Below are 5702 nucleotides of genomic sequence, written 5' to 3' on the forward strand. Positions count from 1 at the left end.
AATTGTCTGTCGGGGATTGGCGTCAGTTAAACTGCAGTACAACCAGTCTCTAGTTCATGTTACGTGGGATGGAATACTTCTACACCGAAGCCTGCCGCCTCCGCAAGAACAGAATGATGACCCGTTCCTGTCCCAATCGGAACTAGGAAACTCTGATATTTCCGACTTGCAATCTGGATGTAATTATGCCAGATAGCATGTCGGACATTTCCATGTTTCCTGGTTCCGACTAACACTTGAACATGCAGTTACATAGGGCGGGATCTCCGTTCTCGATAGTTTGGTAAGGAACGTTTGTTTCATCACTGCGTTACGAGGCGACTGCACTCTGACAGAAGAAGGCATATTTCATCTCTCATTTCCAAAAGGAATATGAATATTCTTGGATTTCTTCTCATTCTATTGCTAAGTATCAACACAGGTAACATTCATTATATTATTTATATTGTGTAGACTTTGATTTTGGACTTGAACTCTAGAAATATACTTTATTCACATAACATGGGTAAATGGAAAAGTTTGATTTTAGGCAGCAAATGATTTACTGATTTAATATGTACATTAATGAATGTCAGTGAAATGGTAAATGTGATCTTGGTCCTCTCTCATTAGGAATCAGGGCAGAACCTTCAGTGGACCAGTATGGGTTGAAGGGGGGTTCAATATGTCTGGATGTTGCAGAACCTCCTGAGATGATCAAAGGACTTAAATGGATGAAGGACAGTGATGTAATATTTGGAGACAAAGAGATCTCTCCTAAATACAAGGAGAAGGTGGATTATAACTCTGTGAACCATTCTCTGTGTATTAAGAATCTGTTGAACACAGACAGTGGAATTTACATGGTAAACTACAGGAAAAGTTGGAAAGAATCAACGACTACATATAGACTGTTAGTGGAGGGTGAGTTATCTAATGCTTCAGTTCTGGTAATGTGCTGTACATTTAATGTGTCTGATCAGGTTCAATAATGAATGTAGGACTAATAATTATCTGTCTCTTCTTTGGTTCTAAAAACTGTCTCTTATAGATCATGTTCCCAAACCAGTCATGGATGTCACATCTCTCTTCAACACAAGTGTGGGACTCTGTGACGTCACAGTGAACTGTTCAGGTAAAGATGGCTGGATGTTGTCTGTCTGTGACAGCGGTCAGTGTACACTGTCACAACAGTCTCCGTCACTAACCGGTGGTAACATGACCATCTCCGTATTGACTGGAAGGATCCAATGCACCAGCAGCAACCACATCAGCACACAGACCATCTCTCAACCCATGGAGGACTGTAAGTACCATTTAGCCTCCACCTTCACTGTATACCTCCATCACTGTTTAATAACCTACTAATAATATCATATGAATTCAAGTTCAGTCAAAGTTTTGGTATCATTATTGTAATTCTTCCCTAGTTAAGAATGGAATAATTCTGCCTGTATGAAACTATCATTTTATGAACACTGTTCTTAATCTGTGTGTGTGTGTGTGTGTGTGTGTGTGTGTGTGTGTGTGTGTGTGTGTGTGTGTGTGTGTGTGTGTGTGTGTGTGTGTGTGTGTGTGTGTGTGTGTGTGTCCTCAGGTAGGGGTGATGTGGTAGCCTCAGTGTTACCAGTTGGCACCATTGTGGGTAGTGTTACTGGTACTGGTATATTACTCCTAGTTACTGTGTTACTTGGTGTTGGATACATCAAACTTACCAGAAGACAGAAAATCCCTAAAGAACAACATTCACTAGAAGAGGTACCTGCTCTGTCATTCATTCATCTATGCATTATACTAGACAATAGTTTTAAATAACAATCATTTTAATCATTTAAATGTTGTAATGTTTCATCTCCAAACAGGTCATTGTTCCAAGAGCTTAAAACTCAGTGAACACTTAACCAGGGAGAGAAGAACCACAGCACTCTCCTGTCCAGAACCACAGCACTCTCCTGTCCAGAACCACATCACTCTCCTGTCCAGAACCACATCACTCTCCTGTCCAGAACCACATCACTCTACTGTCCAGAACCACAGCACTCTCCTGTCCAGAACCACATCACTCTCCTGTCCAGAACCACATCACTCTCCTGTCCAGAACCACATCACTCTACTGTCCAGAACCACAGCACTCTCCTGTCCAGAACCACATCACTCTCCTGTCCAGAACCACATCACTCTACTGTCCAGAACCACAGCACTCTCCTGTCCAGAACCACATCACTCTCCTGTCCAGAACCACAGCACTCTCCTGTCCAGAACCACAGCACTCTCCTGTCCAGAACCACATCACTCTCCTGTCCAGAACCACAACACTCTCCTGTCCAGAACCACAGCACTCTACTGGACAGAACCACATCACTCTCCTGTCCAGAACCACATCCCTCTCCTGTCCAGAACCACATTACTCTCCTGTCCAGAACCATATCACTCTCCTGTCCAGAACCACATCACTCTCCTGTCCAGAACCACAGCACTCTCCTGTCCAGAACCACATCACTCTCCTGTCCAGAACCACAGCACTCTCCAGAGATAGACTGTCTACTTCACTGAGAAGAGCCAGCACCAGCAGAACAAGTTGAAACAGGAAGCGCATCACCAGACATGAGAGCAGAAGGACAGAAAGGTGGGCCTCTGATGTCACATCATACAGTCATTGAGTTAGATCAGTTCTAGACCTTGTACAGAAACCATGGGACATTACACCACCTGGTGGACATGAATAATACCAGCAGAGTAAACCTCAGGGCTTCATTCATCAACGTGTGTCTAGATTCATCAACATGTTGTGAAATTGTTTTATACAAAACTCTTTGTATTTGCTAGTATGTGGTATTATTATACCATAGAGCCACATTTTCCCAGATTTGTGGCAAATCCCAAATCAACCCTTAGTTCAGCCTTTCGCTCTATAAATTGTAGAATCAGATAGTTGTACCAATCAGCACTAATATGGTATTTGTTCCACCTACCCATCACTGTTGTGTATTTGAGAGGGAAGACTTGACCTCATTAGGCCACCGTAGATGGAATCTTTGAAAAAAAATTATCAAGACGAAGGAGATGATTGTGGACTACAGGAAAAGGAGGGTCGAACACGCCCCCGTTCACATCGACAGGGCTGTAGTGGAGCGGGTCGAGAGCTTCAAGTTCCTTGGTGTCCACATCACCACAAACTATAATGGTCCAAACACACCAAGACAGTCGTGAAGAGGGCTCGACAACACCTTTTCCCCCTCGGGAGAGTGAAAAGATTTGGCATGGGTCCCCAGATCCTCAAAAAGTTCTACAGCTGCACCATCGAGAGCATCCTGAGTGGTTACAACACCTCTGGTATGGCAACTGCTCGGTATCCGACCGTAAGGTTCTAAAGAGGGTAGTGCATACGGCCAAGTACATCACTGGGGCCAAGCTTCTTGCCATCCAGGACCTCTATACTAGGCGCTGTCAGAGGAAGGCCCAAGTCATAGACTGTTCTCTCTGCTACCCCACCGCAAGTGGTACCGGAGCGCCAGCTATAGGTCCAAAAGACTCCTTAACAGCTTCTACCCCCAAGCCATAAGACTGCAGAACAATTAACTAAATGGCCACCCGGACTGTTTATATTGACCCCCCCCACACACACTTTGTTTTTACACTGCTGCTACTCGCTGTACAAGTTACCTCGACTAACCTGTACCCCCGCACATTGACTCGGTACCAGTACCCCCTGTATATAGCCTTGTTATTGTCATTTTCTGTTGCTTTCTCTTTTTTTAACTTTATTTAGTAAATATTTTCCTAACTCTATTTTCTTAAAACTGCATTGTTGGTTAAGGGCTTGTAAGTAAGCCTCTCACTGCAAGATCTGCACCTGTTGTATTTGGCACGTGACAAATAAAATTTGATTTGATCGAGCCATCAAAGGAAAACATCCTTTTTACGTCAGTCATCTTTTCAACTGGAACACAAGTATTTAGGGTGCATTCAGGAAAGAATTCAGACCCCTTGACTTTTTACACATTTTGTTACCTTACAGCCTTATTCTAAAATTGATTAAATTGTTTTTTTTCCATCATCAATTTAAACACACTACCCCATAATGTCGAAGCAAAAACAGGTTTGTAGAAATTGTCAAATGTATAAAAATAAAAAAACGGAAATATCACATTTACATAAGTATTCAGACCCTTTCCTCAGTACTTTGTTGAAGACCTTTGGCAGTCATTACAGCCTCGAGTCTTCTTCGGTATGATGCTACAAGCTTGGTACACATGTATTTGAGGAGTTTCTCCCATTCCTCTCTGCAGATCCTCTCAAGCTCTGTCAGGTTGGATGGGGAGCTTCGCTGCACAGCTATTTTCAGGACTCTGTATATATAAAAAGTATATAGACTTTTTCTACTGTATTATTGACTGTATGTTTGTTTATTCCATGTGTAACTCTGTGTTGTTGTATGTGTCGAACTGCTTTGCTTTATCTTGGCCAGGTCGCAGTTGCAAATGAGAACTTGTTCTCAACTAGCCTACCTGGTTAAATAAAGATGAAATAAATAAAACTCTCTAGAGATATTCGATCGTGTTCAAGTCCGGGCTTTGTATGGGGCACTCAAGGACATTCAGAGACTTGTCCCGAAGCCACTCCTGCGTTGTCTTGGCTGTGTGCTTGGGGTCGATGTCCTGTTAGAAGGTGAACCTTCACCCCTGTCTGACGTTCAGAGCGCTGTGGAGCAGGTTTCATCTTTCTCTCGATCCTGACTAGTCTCCCAGTCCATGCCGCTGAAAAACATCCCCACAGCATGATGCTGCCTCCACCATGGTTCACCGTAGGGATGGTGCCAGGTTTCTTCCATATGTGATGCTTGGCATTCAGGCCAAAGAGTTCAATCTTGATTTCATCAGACAGGAGAATCTTGTTTCCTTTATGTCCTTCATGTGCCTTTTGGCAAACTCCAAGCGGGCTGAGGAGTTTTAATGAGGTGGTTGTCTTTCTGGAAGGTTCTCCCATCTCCACAGAGGATCTCTGGAGCATTGTCTTGGTCACCTTCATGGCCAAAGCCTTTCTCCCCCAATTGCTCAGTTTGTCTGGGTGGAGTTTGGCTGGGCGGCCAGCTCTTGGAAGAGTCTTGGTGGTTCCAAACTTCTTTCATTTTAAGAATGATGGAGGCCACTGTGTTCTTGGGGACCTTTAATGCTGCAGACATTTTTTGGTACTTTTCCCCACATCTGTGCCTCGACACAATCCTGTCTCGGAGCTCTACGGACAATTCCTTCGACCTAATGGCCTGGTTTTTTGCACTGACATGCACTGTCAATTGTGGGACCTTATATAGACAGGTGTGTATCTTTCCAAATCATGTCCAATCAATTGAATTTACCACAGGTGGACTCTAATCAAGATGGAGAAACATCTCAAGGATGATCAGTGGAAACAGGATGCACCTGAGCTCAATTTCGAGTCTCATAGCAAAGGGTCTGAATACTTATTACAATAAGTTATTTCTGTTTTTAATTTGAATAAATTAGCAAACATTTCGAAAAACCTGCTTTCGCTTTGTCATCATTGGGTTTTGTGTGAAGATTGATGAGGAAAACAATTTATTTAATCATTTTTAGAATAAGGCTGTAACGTAACAAAATGTAGAAAAAGGGAAGGGGTCTAAATACTTTCCTAATGCGCTGTTTGATCTCTGTACCAATAACCTGCTACTTTTTACTGTGTCTTGTCCTTCCTCTGAATTTGGA

At 43.0% G+C, this 5702-nt stretch overlaps 1 non-coding gene across 1 annotated transcript; it reads left to right on the forward strand.

The window, feature by feature from the left end:
• Positions 1–620: 620 nt before the first annotated feature.
• On the forward strand, positions 621–4148 carry LOC106609420 (uncharacterized). Its single transcript, XR_014379051.1, has 4 exons — positions 621–903; positions 1031–1285; positions 1577–1737; positions 1842–4148. It is a non-coding gene; the product is annotated as an uncharacterized LOC106609420 (transcript).
• The last annotated feature ends 1554 nt before the right edge of the window (positions 4149–5702 follow it).

Source organism: Salmo salar, chromosome 01 (assembly GCF_965601325.2).
Source record: "Salmo salar chromosome 01, fSalSal1, whole genome shotgun sequence".
Classification (NCBI taxonomy): domain Eukaryota; kingdom Metazoa; phylum Chordata; class Actinopteri; order Salmoniformes; family Salmonidae; genus Salmo; species Salmo salar.